The sequence below is a fragment of the Antechinus flavipes genome, chromosome 4 (assembly GCF_016432865.1).
Source record: "Antechinus flavipes isolate AdamAnt ecotype Samford, QLD, Australia chromosome 4, AdamAnt_v2, whole genome shotgun sequence".
NCBI lineage: Eukaryota > Metazoa > Chordata > Mammalia > Dasyuromorphia > Dasyuridae > Antechinus > Antechinus flavipes.
The window spans coordinates 126034668-126060999 of record NC_067401.1 but is presented as its reverse complement, the minus strand read 5'-3'; positions in this window follow the sequence as shown (position 1 = coordinate 126060999).

The window sequence follows — 26332 nt, the reverse complement described above, 5'->3', positions numbered from 1 at the left end:
TTTTTTTTTTTTTCATATTTTCTTTTACCTCTTTTATTTGCCTTGAAAGTCTTTTATGAGCATTTCCAAGAAGCCTTTGTCTTGAGACCAATTCATATCACTCTTTGAGATTTCCTTTATGGACATTTTGTCTTTGTCTGAATTGGTGTTTTGAGCTGCCCCATCACTATAGTAGCTTTCTATGATCAAGGTTCTTTTCTTTTTCTTGTTAATTTTCTTTCCTTTTATTTTGGTATTTCCTCTTTTTTTTTTTAACTTTTAAGGTAGAACTTTGCTTTTGGGGTAAAGGGGATGCTGTCCCAAACTTTCTGTTTAGCTCTGAGCCTTAGTTTTGAAACAGGCCCCCCTGGTTTTTGCAGAGACTACCTTTTTATGCCCTTTTAAGGAAACAACTTAGTTTCCCAGAATTTGTCTTTTGAGCTGGGACTGGAGACTGCCCTACTGGTTTGCTCTGCTACTGAAGCAGGATTTATGGTTTCAGTTACTGATCTGCTGGGATAAAGAAATTCTCATTGGCTTTCCTAGTCTGTGTATGAGCTGCAGTGAACACCCTTATGATCCCAGTGAGACTGATCTCCCTTGAAGTTTTTCCAATCTATCTTGAGCTGGAGAATGTTTTCATTCCAACAGACTCTTTTCAGAGGTTTGATTTCATGTGGTTTTCAAGGGAAGCTGGGAGATATTGAGCAGCTTTCTGGTTTCATTCTACCACCTTACAAAACACTGATTACATAAATGAAGTCATATCTAAACTATTTAAAAAATATCAATTTCTCATAAGCTAATATACTAAAAATGACAATTTTATCTAAATTGGTCTACTTTTTTAGTGTCATACCAATCAAACTGCAAAAAATATTTTATAGAACTAGAAAAAATAATAAAATTCATCTAGAGAACAAAAGATCAAGAATATTAAGGAAATTAATAAAAAAAAATACAAAGCAAGGTAGCTTAGCAGTATCAGACCTAAAACCAATTATAAAGCACTACTAATCAAAACCATTTGGTACTGGCTAAGAAGTAGAATGGTGGATCAGTGTAGTAGATTAGATACACATGGCACACAATAATTAATGAGTAAATAATATAGTGAAGAAGGATAAAAACTCACTATTTCACAAAAATTCTTGGTAAAACTTGAAAATAATATGTCTAAAAATCTCACACCATATACCATAATAAGGTCAAAAGGGATACATGATTTGGACATAAAGGGTGATATCATAAACAAATTAGGAGAGCAAGTGATAATTTACCTATCAGATCTTTGAAGAAGGGAGGAATTTATGATCAAAGAAGAACTAGAGAACATTATGAAAGGCAAACGGACAACTTTGATTCCATTAAGTTAATGATAAATGTTGGTGGGGATGTGGAAAAACTGGGACATTGGCACATTGTTGGTGGAGCTGTGAAATGATCCAGCCATTCTGGAGAACAAACAATTTAGAACTCTGCCTAAAAGGCTATAAGTGCATGCCACTATTGGATCTATGTCCCAAGAAAATCATAAAGGAGGTGAAAGGACTCATCACATGTGCAAAAATATTTGTAGTAGCTTTTTTGTGGCAGTAAAGAATTGGAAAATGAGTAGATGCCTAACATTTGGGTAATGGCTGAATAAGTTGTGGTATATGAAATTAATGGATTATTATTTTTCTAAAAAATGATGAACAAGCTTATTTTAGGAAGGCAAGAGAAGATTTACATGAACTGATGCTGAGTGAAACAAGCAGAACCAGGAATACATTATATACAATAACAACAAGAATGTGCAATGATCAACTATGAAAGACTTGGTTCTTCTCAGTGGTTCAGTGATCCAAGATAATCTCAATAACCTTTGGATAGAAAATCCCATCTGAATCCAGAAAAAGAACTATGGAGATGTGTTTTTTAACAAGACTAGAAATAGATCCTCATATTACATATAATTTGCAAAATGTAGTACATGCTATTTGTATTTAAGAAACACTAGAAATATTTCCAGAGAGATCAGGTATAAAGCAATGATGTCCATTGCCATCAAATTTATTTGATATAGTTCTAGAATTGCCAGTTTATCAATATGTTATGCAACATAAATGTAGGGAATATGAATAGGTAAAGAGGATATAATTATCTCTATTTGTAGAGCATATATTTTGCACAGTGAATTCTTGAAATTAGAGAAATGCAACCACATAGAATGTCAAAATTGGAAGCTACACTAAAAAACTTTTCCTATGGAGGTAATTTGAAAATTCATTCAATTGTACATATAATAATAGATTACTGAGTATAAGTTTCAAAATTATAACACTGATTGAATCCTTGATGTTTGTCCTTAACTAATACTATTAAAGTATTAAATTTAGGAAAAATATTATAGTGTGCAGTTAATCTTTGGAAATTATAACTAGAATATGATGAATAAAAAATATGAAAGAACTGAATATCCTTCAGAATGAGGGTTAAGATTCCTTAATAACAGCCACAATAGGACAGTAACATTTTCCAAAGTGTAGAGAGAAATCTATTCCACTATTCATTCTGACACATGCTATGATCTGCCTTCAGAATCCATTAGTTCTTTCTCTAGATATGTATAACATTTCCCTTTCTGTCTTTGTATTTGTCTTGGATCATTGGGTTGCTAAGGAGAGCTAAATTATTCAAGGTTGATGATCACACAATGTTGAAGAAAGTAAATACAATGTTTTCCTGGTTCTTATTTCACTTTTCATCAGTGCACACAAGGTTTTTTTTTTTTTTTTTTTTTTTCACATTTTCTCTGAAATCTGCCTGCAAAACTGTATCCCATTACATTTATAAACCAAAGCTTGTCCAGTCATTCCCCAGTTATGGGGATCCCCTCAATTTCTAATATTCTGTCACCACAGAAAGAACTGCTATAAATATTTTTGCATACATTGATCCTTTTTCCTTTTTATTATTTCTGATTCTTTTCTCAATAGTAAAAATAGTTCTAAACATTTGTTTTTCTAAGACTTAGTGTACTAAATTTTTCTCTCTCTCTGTCTCTGATTCCCCCCTCCCCAAGACAGCAAGCAATCTGATATAGTTAAATATGTGCAATATTCTTAAACTTATTTTGTATTTGTCATATTGTGCAAGAAAAATCAGATCCAAAGATAAAAAAAATGCAAAAAAGAAAAAAAAGTGAGAATACTATGCTACAATCTATATTCAGTCTTCATAGTCCTCTCTCTGAATGCAGATGGCATTTTTTATCCCAAAAATATTGGAATTGCCTTGAATCACTGCATTGTTGAGAGAAGCCAACTCTATCATAATTGATCCTTATATAATCTTATTGTCACTATGCACAATATTCTTTTGGTCCTGCTCACTTCACTCAGAATATGATCTCTTTGGGATACAGAACCAGTATTGCTGAGTCAGTGCATAGTTATATAGCCCTTTAAGAATAAGTCCAAATTGCTCTCCAGAATGATTGGATCAATGTACAAATCCAACAATAAATTAGTGTTCTAATTTTCCCACATCTTCTCCAACATTTATCATTTTCTTTTTTTGTCATATTAGTCAATATGATAGGTGTGTTCTCAGAGTTCTTTTAATTTGTATTTCTTTAATCAAAAGTAATTTCAAACATTTCCTCATATGCTTTGTGATAGCTTTGATTTCTTCATCTGAACACTATTTGTTCATATTCTTTGACCATTTATCAATTGGGAACTGGCTAGTATTATAAATTCGACTCAATTCTCTATATATTTGAGAAGTGAGGCCTTTATTAAGATACTTGTTATAAAGATTGTTTCCTCAGCTTTCTGATTTACTTCTAATCTTGGTTGCATTGAAATTATATAATTTTTTTAAAAAATTAATATAATCAAAATTATTCATTTTGCATTTTGTGATATTCTCTGTATTTTGTTTGGTCATGAATTCTTCTCTTATCCTTAGAGAGACTATTCTTTGCTCTTCTACTTTCCTTATGATGTCACCCTTCATCTTTAAATCATCCACTCACTGAAACTTTATCTTGGTATATGTAGTGAGATGTTGATCTATACCTCATTTATGCCCTATTGTTTTCCAATTTTCCTAGCAATTTTTGTAAAATATTATTTCTTAGTCTAATAGCTGGAGTCTTTGAGTTTATCAAATATTAGGTTATTATAGTAATTAACTACAGTGTCTTGTGTTTTTAGTCTATTCCATTGATGCACCAATCTATTTCTGAGACAGTGGCAGATAGTTTTGATGATTACTGTTTAATAAGATAGTTTGAGAATGGGTAATGCTAGGCCATCTTCCTTTGTATTCCCCCCTGTCCCACCCCATTATTTACCGTGATATTCTTGACCATTTGCTCTTCCAGTTGAATATTGTTATGGTTGTTATTTTTTTCTAGCTCCATCTGATAATTCTTTAGTACTTTGATTTATATCACTGAATAAATAAATTAGTTTAGACAGAATTATCATTTTTATTGTATTGGTTCAGCATACTCACTAACAATTGATGTTTGTCTGGTTGTTTAGATCTGACTTTATTTGTGTGAAAAGTGATTTCTTGATTTATCTTGGCAGGTACACTTATTTTAAATTGAATTTCTCTCTCTCTCTTGTTGCTGAACTTGTTAGTCATATAAGAAATATTGATTATTTATGTGGGTTTATATTATGTCCTGCAATTTTGCTAAAGTTGTTACTTATTTCAAGAAATTTTTAGTTAATTTTCTAGGGTTTTCTAGTCATATCATTTGCAAAGATATGGTTTTGTTTCCTCATGCTTATTCCAATTCCTTTAATTTCTCTTATTATTATTACAATACTTCTAGTAATATATTGAATAATAGTGGTGATAAGAGCATCATTGTTTCATCCCAATCTTTTTGAGAAGACTTCTATCCATTACAAATAATGTTTATTGTTGTTTATTTGTGGATATTGACCATCATTTTAAGGAATGTTCCCTTTAGTCCTGAAATCTCTAATTTTTTTGATGAGGAATAGATGCTGAATTTGGCCCCAAAATTTTAAGCATCTATTAAGAAAATCATATGCTCAATTCCTTGATAAGTACTTTTTATTGATTTAACAATTTAGTGAAACATATTTTCCTTAATTACTGAATCCTATGAATTTAGGTCACTTGTTTCATTGTTGTTATTTTCTTTAATGAAATTAATGATTGTTTCTTTGATTTTTTTTTCCTCATTTATTTTTTGGGATTAGATTATTTAGTTTCCAATTAATTTTTAATCTACTTTTGCACTATCCTTTGTTGAATATAATTTTGTTTCATGATTATAAAAAGAATACATTTAATATTTCTATCTCTTGATTTTGAAGTTTTTATGTCTTATTGTTGGTTAAATTTTTGGAGGTGCCATGAATTTTTGCAAAAATGAATATTCCTTTCTGTTCCCATTCATTTTTCTCTAAAGATCTATCATATCTCACTTTTCTAATATTTTATTTGACTCTTTAGTTTCTTTCTTGTTTAATTTTTGGATTGGATTTATCAAGTTATGAAAGCAGACAGTTGAAGTCCTTCACCACTGCAGTTTTGCTGTCTGCTTCTTACTGGGGCTGTTTTTTTTTTTTTTTTTTCCCCAGAATCTGGATATTACCAGACAGAGGACTATGGAGATTTAACAAGGATAACAGCATAATATTTTCACTTTTTTTTTTTTTTTTTTGTTGTTGTTGTTGTTGTTGCTGGTTGCTTGCTTGTTTTTTTTTTATTTTTTTATTTTTGATCTGATTTTTCTTATGCAGCATAATTATGTAAAAATATGTTTAGAAGAATTGCATGTTTAACCTATATTTTATTTCTTGTCATTTAGGGGAAGAGGAAGGTGAGGAAGAAGGTTTTGCAAGAGTGAATGTTGCAGGGACTTCCGGTTAAGATGGCAGAGAGGAGGCACACAGCTGTGTAAGCTCCACCCTTTCTCTCACTATCCATTTCATTACAAGCCTCTGAATTAATGCTTGACTGAAAAAAACCCACAAATAGTTACCAAGAGAAGCCACCCTTGAGATTCGCCAAGAAAGTTCTGTCTTTACTGGAGGGCTGGGATGATTTTAGATCGGGCGCAGGCAGCGGGCAGCAGCAGTGAGAGGACGGGAGCAGACTGGAGAGGGGGTGGGGAGTGATCGCAGCCATCTCTGCGGGGAGAGCTTCGCTACAGGAATGGATACTTTGCTCCGGCAGCAAGTCAGCAGCCCAGCAGAGAAGCTAAAAACACCGGGGCTGAAGAATACAACCCCAAACAGCTGGAGTCTCTCGGGACCTGGCCGCCCCTCCTTGTCCCCCCCCCCCCCCCCCCAGTGACTCAGCACGCTCTGGGATCTCAGAGCATACGCGCACACAGTCCTGCTAGTGCCTCACTGCTGCCCCCCGCAGTCTGTAGAGGAAGCTCGGTAACACACCCAGCCCCTCAAAGAAAGAACCCAGATTTTTCTGTTTTTCTTTGGTAGTTTGTCTTTGATTATTAAACAGAATGAGCAAGAAACTGAAGAGAACTTTAACCCTTGACAGCTTCTATACAGATAGAGAGCAGACTCTAAATCCTGAGGAGACTAAAAACAGACAGTCCCCAGGTGAATCCCCAAAGGAGGAGATCATCTGTTCCTCAGCACAGATGAACCTCATAGAAGTGATTAAAAAGGCTCTCACAAGGAAGCTAGAAAAAAAAATGGTAAAAGGAGAGAGAGGCTTGGCAAAGGGAGAGGGAGGCTTGGCAAAAGGAGAGGGAGGCTTGGCAAAAGAGCCTGGAGAAGTCAGTTAAAGAGAGAGTGGATAAAGAAGTAAAATCCTTGAAAAATAGGATTGGTGAACTGGAAAACAAAATTGGCGAAATGGAAAAAAATTCCACAGAACAAAAGAACTCAATGGGACAATTAGAAAAAGATTTTAAAAAAGTGAGTGAAAAAAATACTTCACTGAAAATCAGAATTGAACAAGTGGAATTGAATGACTCGAGGAGACAAGAAGAATCAGTCAAGCAAATCCAAAAAAAATCAAACAATGGAAAAGAATGTGAAATACTTTCTGGGGAAGACAACAGACCTGGAAAACAGATCCAGGAGAGACAATCTGAGAATCATTGGACTCCCAGAAAAACATGATGAAAAAAAGAGCCTGGACACTATTTTCCAGGAAATTATCAAAGAGAACTGCCTAGAAGTCATAGGAACAGAGGAAAAAATAAATGTTGAAATGATTCATCGATCACCCACTGAAAGGGATCCTAAAATCAAAACACCAAGGAATATAGTGGCCAAATGCCAGAACCTCAGATGAAGGAAAAAATATTGCAAGCGGCTAGAAAAGCCCAATTCAAGTATCAAGGAGCCACAATAAGGATCACCCAGGATCTGGCAGCATCCACATTGAAAGATTGAAGGGCCTGGAATATGATATTCCGAAAGGCTAAGCAACTTGGTATGCAACCAAAAATAACTTACCCAGCGAGAATGAGCATCTTTTTCCAGGGAAGAAGATGGACATTCAACAAAGTAAGCGAATTTCATCTATTTCTGATGAAAAAGCCAGAACTTAACAAAAAGTTTGATCTACAAATATAGAACTCAAGAGAAATCTAAAAAGGTAAAGATTAATCTTGGGAACTATATTTCGACTATATAGATGTATAAAGAATACAGGTATACCTTGTTCTAGAAATTGATGAGGAAAGGACATTGTACCAGAAAAAGTGGGGGTAGTACATCTCATGAAGAGGCATAGGAAAACTATTACATCTGAGAGAAAGAATGGAGGGGGATGAATATAGTGGGTATCTTACTGCCTTCAGAATTGGCTTTAAGTGAAAAATTTTAAGACATATTCAATCTATGATGAAACTTCTCCCACCTCATTGAAAAGTGAGAAGGGAAAAGTGAAAAGGGAAGAAATAAGCTAAGTGGAAGGGAATACGGGAACTGGGAGGGAAAGGGGTAAGATAGGGGGAGGAACTCTAAGGCGGGGGGAGGGATACTAAAAAGGGAGAGCTGTGAGAAGCAAGTGGTGCTCACAAGCTTAATACTGGGAAAGGGAGAAAGGGGAAAGAAGGGAGAAAAGCATAAACCAGGGTTAACAAGATGGCAAGAAATACAGAATTGGTCATTCTAACCATAAATGTGAACGGGGTAAACTCCCCCATAAAGAGGAAGTGGTTAGCAGAATGGATTAAAAACCAGAATCCTACAATATGTTGTTTACAAGAAACACACCTGAAGCGGGGAGATACGTGCAGGTTAAAGTAAAGGGTTGGAGCAAAATCTACTATGCTTCAGGTGAAGTCAAAAAAGCAGGGGTAGCCATCCTGATCTCAGATCAAGCTAAAGCAAAAATTGATCTAATTAAAAGAGATAAGGAAGGGCACTATATCTTGCTAAAGGGTAGCATGGATAATGAAGCACTATCTATATTAAACATATATGCACCAAGTGGGGTAGCATCTAAATTCTTAAAAGAGAAATTAAGAGAGCTGCAAGAAGAAATAGACAGTAAAACTATAATAGTGGGAGATCTTAACCTTGCACTCTCAGAATTAGATAAATCAAACCACAAAATAAATAAGAAAGAAGTCAAAGAGGTAAATAGAATACTAGAAAAGTTAGATATGATAGATCTCTGGAGAAAATGTAATGGAGACAGAAAGGAATAAACTTTCTTTTCAGCAGTTCATGGAACCTATACAAAAACTGACCATATATTAGGACATAAAAACCTCAAACTCAAATGCAGTAAGGCAGAAATAGTAAATGCATCCTTTTCAGACCACGATGCAATGAAAATTACATTCAACAAAAAACCAGGGGGAAGTAGACCAAAAAATAATTGGAAACTAAATAATCTCATACTAAAGAATGATTGGGTGAAACAGCAAATCATAGACATAATTAATAACTTCACCCAAGAAAACGATAATAATGAGACATCATACCAAAATGTATGGGATGCAGCCAAAGCGGTAATAAGGGGAAATTTCATATCTCTAGAGGCCTATTTGTATAAAATAGAGAAAGAGAAGGTCAATGAATTGGGTTTGCAACTAAAAATGCTAGAAAAGGAACAAATTAAAAACCCCCAGTCAAACACTAAACTTGAAATTCTAAAAATAAAAGGTGAGATCAATAAAATTGAAAGTAAAAAAACTTGAATTAATTAATAAAACTAAGAGTTGGTTCTATGAAAAAATCAACAAAATAGACAAACCCTTAGTAAATCTGATTAAAAAAAGGAAAGAGGAAAATCAAATTGTTAGTCTTAAAAATGAAAAGGGAGAACTCGCCACTAACGAAGAGGAAATTAGAGCAATAATTAGTAGTTACTTTGCCCAACTTTATGCCAATAAATTCGACAACTTAAATGAAATAGAAAAATACCTCCAAAAATATAGCTTGCCCAAACTAACAGAGGAAGAAGTAAATATCCTAAACAGTCCCATCTCAGAAAAAGAAATAGAACAAACTATCAATCAACTCCCTAAGAAAAAATCCCCAGGACCAGATGGATTTACATGTGAATTCTACCAAACATTTAAAGAACAATTAACTCCAATGCTAAATAAACTATTTGAAAAAATAGGGATTGAAGGAGTCCTACCAAACTCCTTTTATGACACAGACATGGTACTGATACCTAAACCAGGTAGGCTGAAAACAGAGAAAGAAAATTATAGACCAATCTCCCTAATGAATATTGATGCTAAAATCTTAAACAAAATATTAGCAACAAGATTACTGAAAATTGTCACCAGGATAATACACTATGACCAAGTAGGATTTATACCAGGAATGCAGGGCTGGTTCAATATTAGGAAAACTATTAGTATAATTGACTATATCAATAACCAAATAAACAAAAACCATATGATCATCTCAATAGATACAGAAAAAGCATTTGATAAAATCCAACATCCATTCCTAATAAAAACACTTGAGAGCATAGGAATAAATGGACTTTTCCTTAAAATAGTCAGGAGCATATATTTAAAACCATCAGTAAGCATCATATGCAATGGGGAAAAACTGGAACCTTTCCCAGTAAGATCTGGAGTGAAGCAAGATTGCCCACTATCACCATTATTATTTAATATCGTATTAGAAACACTAGCCTCGGCAATAAAAGTCGAGAAAGATATTAAAGGAATTAGAGTAGGCAATGAGGAAACCAAACTATCACTCTTTGCAGATGATATGATGGTATACCTAGAGAACCCCAGAGATTCTACTAAAAAGCTATTAGAAATAATTCATAATTTTAGCAAAGTAGCTGGCTACAAAATAAATCCCCATAAATCCTCAGCATTTTTATACATCTCCAACAAAACCCAACAGCAAGAGATACAAAGAGAAATTCCATTCAGAATAATTGTTGATAGCATAAAATATTTGGGAATCTATCTACCAAAGGAAAGTCAGGAATTATGTGAGCAAAATTATAAAAAAGTCTCCACACAAATAAAGTCAGACTTAAATAATTGGAAAAATATTAAGTGCTCTTGGATCGGCCGAGCGAACATAATAAAGATGACAATACTCCCTAAACTAATCTATTTATTTAGTGCTATACCAATCAGACTTCCAAGAAAATATTTTAATGATCTAGAAAAAATAACAACAAAATTCATATGGAACAATAAAAAGTCGAGAATCTCAAGGGAATTAATGAAAAAAAAAATCAAATGAAGGTGGCCTAGCTGTGATCTAAAATTATAATATAAAGCAGCAGTCACCAAAACCATTTGGTATTGGTTAAGAAATAGATTAGTGGATCAGTGGAAAAGGTTAGGTTCACAAGACAGAATAGTCAACTATAGCAATCTAGTGTTTGACAAATCCAAAGCCCCTAACTTCTGGGAAAAGAATTCATTATTTGATAAAAACTGCTGGGATAATTGGAAATTAGTATGGCAGAAATTAGGCATGGACCCACACTTAACACCATATACCAAGATAAGATCAAAATGGGTCCATGACCTAGGCATAAAGAACGAGATTATAAATAAATTCGAGGAACATAGAATAGTTTATCTCTCAGACTTGTGGAGGAGAAAGAAATTTGTGACCAAAGATGAACTAGAGACCATTACTGATCACAAAATAGAAAATTTCGATTACATCAAATTAAAAAGCCTTTGTACAAACAAAACTAATGCAAACAAGATTAGAAGGGAAGCAACAAACTGGGAAAACATCTTCACAGTTAAAGGTTCTGATAAAGGCCTCATTTCCAAAATATATAGAGAACTGACTCAAATTTATAAGAAATCAAGCCATTCTCTAATTGATAAATGGTCAAAGGATATGAACAGACAATTTTCAGAGGATGAAATTGAAACTATTACCACTCATATGAAAGAGTGTTCCAAATCATTATTGATCAGAGAAATGCAAATTAAGACAACTCTGAGATACCACTACACACCTGTCAGATTGGCTAAGATGACAGGAAAAAATAAAGATGAATGTTGGAGGGGATGCAGGAAAACTGGGACACTTATGCATTGTTGGTGGAGTTGTGAACGAATCCAACCATTCTGGAGAGCAATCTGGAATTATGCCCAAAAAATTATCAAATTGTGCATACCCTTTGATCCAGCAGTGTTTCTATTGGGCTTATATCCCAAAGAAATACTAAAGAAGGGAAAGGGACCTGTATGTGCCAAAATGTTTGTAGCAGCCCTATTTGTAGTGGCTAGAAACTGGAAAATGAATGGATGCCCATCAATTGGAGAATGGCTGGGTAAATTGTGGTATATGAATGTTATGGAATATAATTGTTCTGTAAGAAATGACCAGCAGGATGAATACAGAGAGGACTGGCGAGACTTACATGAACTGATGCTAAGTGAAATGCGCAGAACCAGGAGATCATTATACACTTCGACAACGATATTGTATGAGGACATATTTTGATGGAAGTGGATTTCTTTGACAAAGAGACCTAACTGAGTTTCAATTGATAAATGACGGACAAAAGCAGCTACACCCAAAAAAAGAACACTGGGATACGAATGTGAACTATCTGCATTTTTGTTTTTCTTCCCGGGTTATTTATACCTTCTGAATCCAATTCTCCCTATGCAACAAGAGAACTGTTCGGTTCTGCAAACATATATTGTATCTAGGATATACTGCAACATATCCAACATATAAAGGACTGCTTGCCATCTAGGGGAGGGGGTGGAGGGAGGGAGGGGAAAAATTGGAACAGAAACGAGTGCAAAGGATAATGTTGTAAAAAAAAATTACCTTGGCATGGATTCTGTCAATATAAAGTAATTATTAAATAAAAATTTTTTTTTAAAAAAAGAGTGAATGTTGCAAACAATCTCTGCATATATTTTGAAAAACAAAAAGCTATTATAAAAAAGAATATGTATACTCATATTGCTTGGTGCCTATGTGTTTAGTAATGATATTACTTCATTGTCTGGTAACTTTTAATAAGATGTAGTTTTTTTTTTCTCAACTCTTTTAAATCTATTTTGTTTTGCTTTTAATGTGTCTGAAATCAGGATTGTTATCTCTTTTTTCTTCTGTTGAAGCATAATTTATACTGCTTCAGTCTCTTACATTTACCTTGTATGTGTCTATCTGCTTCAAGTGTGTCTCTTGTAAATGATATATTGTAGGATTCTGGTTTTTGATCCACTCTACTACCTGCTTCAGCTTTATGGGAGAGTTCATCCTATTTACATTCAAAGTTGTGATTATTACTCACATATTTCTGTCTCTCCTATTCTTCTTCTTGTTTGTCCTCTTTCCCCTTTCAAACTTTCCCTATGAACTTCCCTGATGTGCCCTCCTTTTTTTTTTTTTTTTAGTCTTCACCCTTCACCTTTACTCATTCTGCTCTCCTCCTACTTTCTTGCCAGTAAATTCATATTGAACTGATCATATATACTATTGAGACTTTGAGCCAATACTGCTGATAGTAAAGTTCAAGTGATACCCATCACTCACCCTCTCATCTATCCCTCCATTATGATAGATCTTTTATGCTTCTTCATGTTAAAGAATTTATCCCACTCTCTCTACTCTCATCCTCTTTTTCATCCCTTAATTTTTTTTTATGTCTTTACTTCATATTCATCTTATTCCCTTGCTCTCTATCTATGTATATATCTTGTGCTGTACTGTTATGGTGGTATAATTTTAAAGAATTACAAGTGTTCTCTTTCCCATGTTGGGATGTAAACAGTTTAACTATATTGAATCCCTTATGTTTTCTTTTCTATTTACCTTTTTAAACATCTCTTGAGTCATGATTATGAAATTTTTCACATAATTCTGGTTTTCTCCTTATAAAAACTTGAAATCTATTTCATTAAATAATTATTTTCCCTTTAATTTATAATATTTAATTTTGATGAGTAAGTGATTATTGATTGCAGTCTTACTTAGCTTCTTTGCCTTCCAGAATATTATGTTCAATGACTTCCAATCTTTTAATATTGCAGCTGATAAGTCCTTTGTAATCCTACTTGGCTAGCTCTACTTTCAAAGCAGTTTTCTTTTTTGTTTCAAGCTGTTGACTTTTTTTAATAATACTATCCACATCACTCATTTCTTTCCCCCAATTTTTCTTTTACTTTTCATATCATTTTAAAGCTTCTTTTTAAAGATCTTTTTTATGCAATTCTCCTTTTTTATTTCTTTTTTCTTTTATTAAAGTTTTTTTTTTATTTTTTCAAAACATATACATGGAAAATTCTTCACAAAACCTTGTGTTCCAATTTCACCCCCCTTTCACCACCCCCTCCCCCAGATGAAAAGTAATCCAATATATGTTAAATATGGTACTATATGTATATAGTACCATATTTAACATATATATATATATACATATATATATATATACACATACATGAAATCCAACATATTTATATAATTATCTTGCTACACAAGAAAAAAAAAAACAAACTGGAAAACTATGAAAAAGAAAATAAAATGTAATCAAACAACAACAAAAAAGAGTGAAAATGCTATGTTATGAGCCACACTCAGTTCCCACAGTCCTCTCTCTGGGTGTAGCTTGTTTTCTTCTTCATAAGATCATTGGAACTGGTCTGAATCATCTCATTGTTGAAGAGAACTTCGTTTATCAGAACTGGTCATTGTATAATCTTCTTGTTGTCTACAATGATTACTGTGCTGTTCATTTCACTTAGCATCAGTTCACATAAGACTCTCCCTTCCTCTCTGAAATCATCCTACTCATCATTTCTTACAGAAAAAATAATATTCCATAACATTCATATACCATAATTTATTCAGCCATTCTCCAATTGATGCTCATCCATTCAGTTTCCAGTTTCTTGCCTCCACCAAAAGGGCTGCCACAAATATTTTTGCACATAGGGGTCCCTTTCCCTCCTTTAACATCTATCTCTTTGGGATATAAGCCCAGTAGAAACACTGATGGGTCAAAGGATATTCACAGTTTGATAATTCTTTAAGCATAATTCCAAATTGCTCTCCAGAATGATTGGATCCATTCACAGTTCCAGCAACAATGTATTTGTGTCTCAGTTTTCCCACATTCCCTGCAATATTCTTCATTATCTTTCCTGTCATCTTAGTCAGTGTGAGAGGTGTAGTGGTATCTAAGAGGTCTCTTAATTTGCATTCCTTTAATCAATAATGATTTAGAGCACCTTTTCATATGAGTAGAAATAATTTTATTTCTTCATCTGAAAACCGTCTGTTCATATCCTGTGACCTTTTATCATTTGGAGAAAGATTTGAATTCTTATAAATTTGAGTTAATTCTCTATATATTTTAGAAATGAAGCTTTTATCAGAAATTTTGATTGTAAAAATTTTTTCTCAGTTTATTCTTCTCTTCTAATCTTGTCTGCATTAGTTTTGTTTGTACTAAAAACTTGTTAACTTAATATAATCAAAATTATCTACTTTGTAATCAGTAATGATCTCCAGTTCTTCTTTGGACATAAATTCCTTTCTTCTCCACAAATCTGAGAGGTGAACTATACTATGTTCTTCTAATTTGTTTATAATCTCATTTTTTATGTCTAGATTATAAACCCATTTTGACCTTATCTTGGTATATGGTCTTAGATGTGGGTCAATACCTAGTTTCTGCCACATTACTTTATAATTTTCCCAGCAGTTTTTGTTAAATAGTGAGTATTTTTCCCCAAACTGGGGTCTTTGGGTTTATCAAACACTAGATTACTATAGTCATTGACTGAGAACTTAACCTATTCCACTCATTGACTACTTTATTTCTTTGCCACTATTAAATGGCTTTGATTATGCTGCTTTATAATATAGTTTTAGATCTGGTACAGCTAGGTTACCTTTATTTGTATTTTTTTTTTCATTAATTCCCTGGAAATTCTTGACCTTTTGCTCTTACAGATGAATTTTGTTATTATTATTTCTAGATTTATAAAATAATTTCTTGGGAGTTTGATTAGTATAGCACCAAATAAATAGATTAATTTAGGTAGTATTATCACTTTTATTATATTCACTCAGCCTATCCAAGAGCACTTGATTTTTTCCCCAATTGTTTAGATCTGACTGTATTTGTGTAGAAAGTGTTTGGTAGTTCTATTCATATAGTTCCTGACTTTGTCTTTACAGGTAGACTCCCAAATATTTTCTTTTAATTGGAATTTCTCTTTGCCCTTCTTGCTGCTGGCCTTTTTTGGTGATAGATAAAAATGCTAATGATTTGTATGGATTTATTTTGTTGCCTGCAACTTTGCTAATGTTGTGGATTGTTTCTAGTAGTTTTTTAGTGGATTCTCTAGGATTCTCTATGTATGCCATTATGTCACCTGATAATTTGATTTCCTCATGACCTATTCTAATTCCTTTAATCTCTTTTTCATCTCATTGCCAAAGCTAGCATTTCTAATACAATATTGAAAAGTAATGTTGATAGTGGACAACTTTGTTTCACCCCTCATCTTATGGGAATAGTTCTAGTTTGTCCTTATTACATATGATATTTGTTGATGGTTTTAAATAGATGCTACTGACTATTTTAAGTAAAAGTCCATTTATTCCTATACTCTCTAGTGTTTTTAATAGAATGGGTGTTGGATTTTATCAAATGCTTTTTCTGCATCTATTGAGATAGTCATATGATTTTTGTAAGTTTGGTTATTGATTTAGTCAATTATGCTAATAGTTTTCCTAATATTGAACCTGTCCTGCATTCCCGGTATAAATCCTACTTGGTCATGGTATATTATCCTGGATATTTTCTGTAATCTCTCTGCTAATATTTTACTTAAAACTTTTGCATCAATATTCACTAGGGAAATTGCTTTATTATTTTCTTTCTCTGTTTTCACCCTAACTGGCTTAGATATCAGAACCATGTCTGTGTCATAAAAGGAATTTGGTAGGACTCCTTCTCTCCCTATTTTTTCAAATAGTTTGCATAATATTGGAGCTAATTGTTTTTTTAAATGTTTGGTAGAATTCATATGTAAATCCATTTGGCCCTGGAGATTTTTTCTTAGAAAGTTAATAGCTTGTTTTCTTTCTTTTTCTAAAATGAGACTATTTAAATAATGTATTTCCTCTTCTGTTAATCTGAGCAATCTATATTTTTTGTACATATTCTTCCATTTCACTTAGATTATCAAATTTGTTGGCAAATAGTTGGGAAAAATATCTCCTAACTATTGCTCTAATTTCCTCTTCAGTGATAGAAAGTTCTCCCTTTTCATTTTTGAGAATAACAATTTGATTTTCTTCTTTCCTTTTTCTAATCAAATTAAATAAATTTGATCTATTTTGTTGTTGTTTTTTTCATAAAATCAACTCTTAGTTTTGTTTATTCATTTAACTTAATTCAAGCTAAACCTTAGAGTTTCTTGAGCATAGTGTTATAAATCAGTCTCAAAAACTACTAGTCTACTACTAGCAATTATTTATTTTTAATTGTAAGAGTTCAGTAGAATCTTGGCACTATGATTTGACTTTTAAAATTTTTAGTGAATTAATTCTAATTCTTATGAAAAATGTTAAAGTGAACCAAAAACAATTCATGTTGGGACTGAAAATAGTAATGGTCATAATTAGATAATATTAAGTGACATTTTAAAATTATGTCCAGGTGGGTGTTGATTTTTGTGACAAATGGACATGGCAATTTTGTGGACAGTGATAGGATCCACTTGACTTATTTCCCCTCTTATGAGGGGAAGATTTCCTAATGGTCAGACCTAATTATTACGATAGTATATCTAGAATCATGTAATTTATGATTCATAAAACTGTTTCTCCAATAATAATTTCTAACCTTTATCATAAAAAAGAATTGAGAGCTTTTTATCTAGAAAGATAATAAATATCTATTGGTGACTTATAGGCCCATTCTTGGTTAAAGTTTGATGTTGTTACAACTATGTTCCCCTCCTCTTTTTTATAGTAAATTCCTCTACCTAATGAAATATAATAAATTGGATATCACTCTTTACAATAATGATAATATAGGAATAAAGGGAAGAATTTTTTTATTATAGCTTTTTATTTACAAGATGTATGCATGGGTAATTTTTCAGCATTGACAATTACAAAACATTTTATTCCAACTTTTCCCCTCCTTCCTCCCACTCCTTCCCCCAGATAGCAGGTTGACCAATACATGTTAAATATGTTAAAGTATAAGTTAAATACCATATATGTATACATGTCCATACAGTTATTTTGCTGTACAAAAAGTATCAGACTTTGAAATAGTGTACAATTAGCCTGTGAAGGAAATCAAAAGTGCAGGCAGACAAAAATAGAGGAATTGGGAATTCTATGTAGTTATTCATCTCCCAGAGTTCTTCCGCTGGGTGTAGCTGGTTTGATTCATTACTGCTCTATTGGAATTGATTTGGTTCATCTCATTGTTGAAGAGGGCCATGTCCATCAGAATTGATCATCATATAGTATTGTTGTTTGAGTATATAATGATCTCCTGGTACTGCTCATTTCACTCAGCATCAGTTCATGTAAGTCTCTCCAGGCATTTCTGAAATCATGCTGCTGGTCATTTCTTACCGAACAATAATACACCATAATATTCATATAGTACAATTTAGTCATCCATTTTCCAATTGATGGGTATCCACTTAGTTTCCAGTTTCTGTTCACTACAAAGAGGGCTGCCACAAACATTCTTGAACATACAGGTTTCTTTCCCTTATTTAAAATCTCTTTGGGTTAAGAATACTGGGAAATGAATGTAAATTGTTTGCATTTCTGTTTCTTTTCCTGGGTTATTATTTTTACCTTCTGAATCCAATTCTTCCTGTGCAACAAGAGAACTGTTTGGTTCTGCACACATATATTGTATCTAGGATATACTGTGACATATTTAACTTGTATAGGATTGCTTGCCATTTGGGGGAGAGGGTAGAGGGAGGGAGGGATAAAGTTGGAACAGAAGTGAGTGCAAGGGATAATGTTGTAAAGGAATTTTTTTCAAAATAAAAAAAATGAAAAAAAATTTCTTTGGGTTATAAACCCAGTGGTAACACTGCTGGATCAAAGGGTAGAAGAAATTTAAAAAAAAATTTTTAAATAAATGAAAATCTACTTTTTCTTCTCTCTTTCTGACTCCAGGAGAAGGAGGAAGAAAATAAAACAATTTTTTTAAACAAATAAACATAATCAAGTTATGTCCAAGGGCTCTACAATTGTGCATACCCTTTGACCCAACAGTGCCATTACTAGGTCTGTATCCAGGGAAATTATAAAGAAGGAAAAAGGACCCACATGTGCATAGTTCCAAATAGTTCTACAGCATGATTAGATCATTTCACAACTTCACCAACAATGCATGTTTTCCCACATTCCCACCAATATTTATCATAGTCTTTTCCTATCATTTTAGCCAATCTGAGAGTTGTGAAGTAGTTCTCTGAGTTGTTATAATTTTCATTTCTCTAATCAATAATGATTTAAAGAATTTTTCATATAACTATAGATAGATTTCATTGCATCTTCTAAAATTATCTATTCATATCTTTTGACCATTGATTAATTGAGGAATGACATAGTTCTTTATATAGTTTAGAAATGAGACCTTTATCAAAAATACTGTCTGTAACAGATTTTTCTCAATTTTGTACTTCCTTTTTAATCTTTTTCTTGTTTGTTTTATTTGTGTAAAACCTTTTTCGTTTAATGTAATCTAAGCTGTCCATTTTGCCTTTCTCCTTTGGTCATAAATTCCTCTCTTCTCCAAAGATCTGATAGGTATATTATCCCTTGATCTCCTACTTTGTTTATGGTATCACCCTTAATGCCCAAATCATGTACCCATTTTGACTTTATTTTGTTATGATGTGTGAAATGTAGGTCTATGCTGAGTTTCTGACATATTATCTTTCAGTTTCACGATCAATTTTTGTTAAATTCTGAGTTCTTATTCTAGAACTTAAGAGTTAGGAGGTTTATAAAATAATAAATTGCTATTAGCCTTGATCATTGTCATGTATATCTAATCTATTCCATTGATCCATACTCTATTTCTTGGCTAGGACTAAATGGTTTTGGAGGCTGGTGCTATATAATATAGTTTTAGGTTTGGTACTGCTAAACTACCATCCTTTGTAATTTTTTCATTAATTCCCTTGATATTCTTGAACTTTTGTTCTTACAGATAATTTTTTTTCAAATTCTATAAAATAATTTTTGACAATTTTATTGGTATGACACTGAACAAGTAGAACAATGTAGACAGAATTGTGATTTTTATTATACTAGCTCAGCCCACCTATGAGCAATTGATATTTTCCCACTTGTTTAGATCTGCCTTTATTTGTGTGAGACATGTTTTGTAATTATGTGCACATAGTTCTTGGGTTTGTCTAGGCATTAAAAAAAATATTACTAAGTGAAGAGAGGGTAGAAGTGATAGGAAATAAGTTAATGGGTGAGTAAAAAAAAATTAATACAACAAAAAAAAAAAAAACACACTCTGAATATGTTTTGGAATGATAGAACCCATAAATACTTGGAGTGTAATAAATTTATAGCAAAAGATATTTTGGAAGAGCGTCAGAAAAGGTTTGTCTGATTCAGGCAGTGGGAAGAGCAGTTGCAGCCCAGCACAGGCACAACATAGTGCAGAGCAATGCAGGGAAACCCAGGAAATTTCCTCAAACTGAGGTAATTTAGTGAGTGATTCCTAGCCAAAGTACAATAGCTTTTACTATTCTATCCTGCTTCAAAAGCTGTGAGACCTCCAAAACAACTACAGAAAGCAAATGGTGAGCCCCTAAACTGCAATATAACACAGAACTTGGCCACATCTACCCAGCATGGGAAGGAATCCACTAGCAGCAGTCCCAGGGTAGTGAGAAGCCACAGAGTAAGCTTGGGACAATCTCCCCATTGCCCTAAGAGGAGATCTCAACATTTAAAAATGAGCAAAAAAGCAAAAAGAGCTCTGACCATAGACAGCTTTTATGGAGAAGAACAGCTCTCAAACTCTCAAACAAACTAAAGGCAAACCATCTCCAGATAAAGTCTGAAAGAATGATATAAGTTGGTCTCCATCTCACAAGGCTCTCTTGCAAGAATTCTAAAAGTATCTTAAAACAGAGTTAGAAGAAAAATGGGGAAAGGAAATGAAAGCTCTGGAAAAGGAAATGCATAAATTGTCTGAAGAACCACTACTTAAACATTTGTTTGGATGAAATGAAAAAAAGACAGCAACTCCTTAAAAACAGAATTTCTGAAATGGAAAAAAAAATCCAATACACAAAACAATTCATTTAAAAATTAAATTGGCCAAATGCAAAAGGAAATTAAAAAAAAAAGCCAACTGAAAAAAAGTAACTCAGTAAAAATTAGAATTTAACAAATGGAAGTAAGTGAGTTAGTAAAATATCAAGCACCAGTCAAACAAAATGAAAAAAAAAAAGATGAAAATGTAAAATACCTCATTGGAAAAATAATTGACCTGGAAAATAAATTCAGGAGAGACAATATAAGAATTATTGGGTTATCTAAAAGACACAATTAAAAAAAATCTTAGACATTTTTCAAGAAATCATCAAAGAAAACTGCCCTGATATCTTAGAACCAGGATGCAAAATAGACAATGAAAGAATCTACCAATCACCTCATGAAAGAGACCCCAAAATGAAAACTCCAAGGTATACCATAGCTAAATTTTAGAATTATCAGACAAAGGAGAAAATACTGCCAAAAAGAAACAAATCAAATGTAGAGAAACCATAGTCAGGATTACTCAGTATCTAGCAGATTACACCTTAAAGGATCAAAAACCCTGGAATATGATATTCTGGAGAGCAAAGTCTTTTTTGCAGTCAAGATTGCAGTCAAGAATCAACAATGCAGCAAAAATAAGCATTATATTTCAGGGGGAAAGATAAAAACATATTTTTTGATAAAAAAGCAAGACCTGAAAAGAATATTTTATCTTCAAATACACAATTCAAGAGAAGCATAAAGAGATAAAAAGGGAAGAAAAATAGTATATTTGTTAAAGATAAAAATGTGTACATCCTTATATGGAAAGATGACATGTTTAACTCTTGAGAATTGTTTCTTTGTTAGGATTATACTTAGAAGGCACAGGTATCATTTGACTTTACTGTGATAATATAAAAATAAGCTATGGATTGAAAGGAAAGGGGAGGAAAATGGGATAATTTATATTACATGGAGAAATAAAAAAGACCTATTACAATTGAAGAAAAGAAAGGGCAGGATGACCACTGTGTGAACCTTAAGCTCATCAGATTTGGTTCAAAGAGAGATTATCAGACATATTTAGTTTAATATAGAAACTTGTCATTTCCAGAAAGGAAGTAGGAGGAAAAGGGGGAAGGGAAAGTAAAAGTGGAAGGTCAAATAGAGAAGAAAGAAAGGAAGAGATGTAAAGGAGAGAGCAGACTGAGGGAGTTGGTAATCTGAAGCAAAACACTAGTAAGGAAGAAAAAAAGGGAAAGAAAAGAGAAAAGTATAGATTGGGGAAAATAAGATAGTGGGAAATAGAGTATTTTTAACTATGAATTATCCCCAGGTTAATATACCATGACCTAGTGGATTTTTACCAGGAATTCAAGGTTAGTTGTATTAGTATAGTATTACAGTATACAGTAATAGTATTAGTAAAACTATTAACATAATTGATTATATCAATAACCAAGCTAATGGAAAATTATATGATCATCTCAATAGATGCAGAAAAAGCATTTCACAAAATCCAATATCCATTCCTATTAAAACCACTAGAAAGTATAGGAATAAATGGAGTTTTCCTTAAGATGACCAGTAGCATCTATTTAAAACTATCAGCAAATATCATATGTAATGGGGATAAAATAGAACCATTCCTAGTAAGATGAGGAGTGAAACAAGGTTACCCACTATCACAATTAGTATTCAATGTTGTACTAGAAATGTTAGCTTTAGGAATAAGAGAAGAATAAAGAAATTAAAGAAAGTAGAATAGGTAAAAAGGAAATTAAATTATGACTCTTTGCAGATGATATACTTAGATAATAATATATTATTATATTATTACAATATACTTAGATATAATATTATTATAATATACTTTAGAAAATCCTGGATAATAAACTAAAAAACTACTAGAAAAAATTCACAACTTTAGCAAAGTTGCAGAATTCAAAATAAATCCACAGAAATCATTGACATTTCCATATGTTACTAACAAAATCCAGCAGCTAGAGATAGAGAGAGAGGCAGCTAGGTAGTACAGTGGATAGAGTACCAGCCCTGAAGTCAGAAGGACCTGAGTTCAAATCTGGCCTCAGACACTTAATACTTCCTAGCTGTGTGACCTTGGGCAAGTCACTTAACCTTATTTGCCTCAGGAAGAGAGAGAGAGAGAGAGAGAGAGAGAGAGAGAGAGAGAGAGAGAGAACTTTATTTAAAATTGCTGTAGATAATATGAAATATTTTGGAGTCTACCTGCCAAGAAAAAGTCAGGAAATATATGAACAAAATTACAAAATATTTTCCACACAAATAAAGTCAGATGTAATCAATTGGAAGAATATTAAGTGCTCATGGGTAGGCTGAGCTATTATAATAAAAATGATTATTTTACCAAAATTAATCTACTTATTCAGTGCCATACTAATTAAACTCCCAAGAAATAATTTATAGGGATAGAAAAAATAATAACGTTCATTTGGAAAAAACAAAAGGATAAGAATTTAAAGGGGATTAATGAAAAAATGCAAATGAATATGGTCTAGCTGTTATAAATCAAAAACTATATTATAAAACAGTAGCCATCAAAACCAGAACTAGAGTAGTTGATCAGTGGAATAGGTTAAGTTAATAGTCAATGATTATAGTAATCTAGTATTTGATAAACCCAAACACCCCAGATTTTCTGATAAGAACTTACTATTTGATTAAAATTGCTGGGAAAAATGGAAATTGGTATGGCAGAAACTAGGCACTGATCCACATCTAAAACCAATAAAATGATAAGGTGAAAATGAGTTCCTGATTTAGACATAGTGATACTATAAGCAAATCAAGAGAACAAGGAATTGTCTACCTCTCATACATATGGAGAAGAATAGGAATTTTTGACAAATCATATACTAGAATACATCATGGAATGCAAAATTGATACTTTTTATTATATTAAGCTAAAAAATCTTGTACACACAAAACCAATTCAGATGAGATTAGAAGCAAAGCAGTAAAGTAGATTTTTTTTTTTAACATCTAAGGGTTCTGATAAAGATCACATTTCTAAAATATATACAGACTTGGCCCATTTATAAGAATATAGGCCATTCTCCAAATAATAAATGGTCAAAGGATACAGACAATTTTCAGATGTAGTAATAAAAACCATTTCTAGTCATATAATTAACACAACTCTGAGGTACTACTATGCAACTCTCAGATTGGCTAAGATGACAGGGGAAAAAAATGATGAATGTGGGAGATGTAGGAAAACTAGAACACTAATCCATTGTTGGTGGAGTTGTCCACTGATTCAACCATTCTGGAAAGAAATTTGGAACTATGCCCAAAGGACTATCAAACTGTGAACATCCTTTGATTCAGCAATGTCTCTCTGGGGCCTCTATCATAAAATAGGGAAAAGGACCCACATATGCAAAAATGTCTGTAGCAACCCTTTTTCTAGTGGAAAGGAATTAAGTGGATGCCCATCAGTTTGAGAATTGTTGAATAAGTTATGATATATGAATGTCATGGAATATTATTGTCCTTTAGGAAACTATCAACAAGATTTTTTCAGAAAGGCCTGGAGAGACTTACATGAACTGACAGTAAGTGAAGTGAGTGGAACCAGATCATTATACTCAGCAACAGCAACAGCAAGATTAGATGATGATCAATTCTGATGGACATGGCTCTTCAACAGCAAGGTGATTGTGGCCAGTTCCAATGGTTGTGTGATGGAGAGAGCCATATGCATCCAAAGAAAGGACTGTGGAGACCAAGTGTGGATCACAACATAGTATTTTCACTTTTTTGTGTTGTTTGCTTAAATTTTGTTTTCTTTCTCATTTTTTTCCCTTTTTGATTTGATTTTTCTTATGCAGTATGGTAATTATGGAAATATATATTGAAGAATTGCACATGTTTAACATAAATTGGATTACTTTCCATCTATGAGATGGGATCAGGGAAGGGATGGATAAAAATATTTGGAACTCAAAGTCTTGCAAGTATCCATGCATATGTTTTGAAAATAAAAAAGTTATTTTAAAAAATATAAAGCAAAAACTACCTTTTTTTTTTTTAAAATGAGACCTGGAGTTGTACTAATTTATCAAAATACTTACTGTCTTTAGTCTTTCTTTTCTTTACATATAAAATAAGAGTACTAGATTAGCATTCATATTAATTTCATTTCTAAAAATGCCCTCCCCTGATTTAAAAAAAAAAAAAAAGGTATGTGTACTGGTAAAACAAATGCTGAAATTAGAGCTAGCAAGACTAGAGTTTCTATCCTGTTTGATGCTTGCTAGCTTTGTGTTGCTGTGAATAATAACTTTAAATTTCTCAGAATATCTGTTTCCTCATATGTAAAATGGGAATAATAGGAGTACCTCTGTCACAAGTTTGTAAGAGTCAAATGAGATTATATATATAAAACACTTTACAAACTTGTATTTTATACATACAAACTTGTACTAGCAGCTTTCTAATTCACTGTCCTTGTATTTCCACTGAATGCTCTGTCTTTACAAAGTTTGAAAAAGTATATTATTATTCTGTATATAATGGACATTTATCTTCCCCCCTTCTAATTGTAACTCTAGTAATAGTAGTCAAATCATAAAAAGAACAAGTCATTCATTTATCCTATGACAACAATTACCATTCCCTTTGACTTCCCCAAGAACTTCATTCTGGCCAACATTTACATATGTTCTCTCTTTCTCTAATGGAAGAACTTCACCTTCTCTCTGATATCTCATCTTCATTGCTATTTTGTTTCATTACATTATATTTCACTTATATTTGTACCAGCGCAGTGCCTAAATTATATTAAGAGCTTAATTTTTCATTTTTCTTTTCTGGAATTATCCATTACCCCTTCCCCCTACTATGTACCTTCCCTTTCCTTTTCAGCTTCATTTGGTGTTTTGCCTTCTCCACTAGAATGTAAGTTCCTTAAGGGGAGAAGCTGCCTTTCTTTTCCCTTGAAATTGATAGTTGCATACTTGTTCATTGATTCTAGGAAGCAGGACCAGGACTGGTGGCAAAAATGATGAGAAATGACTAAATATTCTTCATAAGGAGTAAATCTCCAATCCACAGCCTAACTATCCCTGATTCTCCAAAGGGGTAATGAGACTTCCCCAGCCCAGACTGTCTTCTCCATTGTTGATCCAACTCACTTTCTTAAAGGAACCAAAACCTTTGCACTCTCTCCTCATTCCACACTTGCTTCCTTGGATGTGGAGGTGAAAGCGTTGGTACTACACTCTCCTCATTCCAGGATTGTGGTCTCTGCCCAGAGTCCTGGATCTTCTCTTCTGTTCTTCTATTGCTGTTTCTACCACCTTTGCCTGGGGTACCACTACTGCTGCTTGGTCACAACCACTGCTGCTGCTCTTGCTGCTTCTCCTTATACTGAACTGTGCTCCTTCCTATTGTTTTGGAATTTGGAACTTATATGCTGATGTTGCATCATGCTATAGGACAATGTGATCTTCCTTTGGTCTGTTCACATACACTGCACAATCTCAGCATCAATTCCATCTTGATAGTCCTGTCCATCTCTTCCTTCATTGGTGATGAGTAGAGGGAAATGGTAGCAGCTGTGGTATGGGCAGTATGTTAGACCAAGTTCA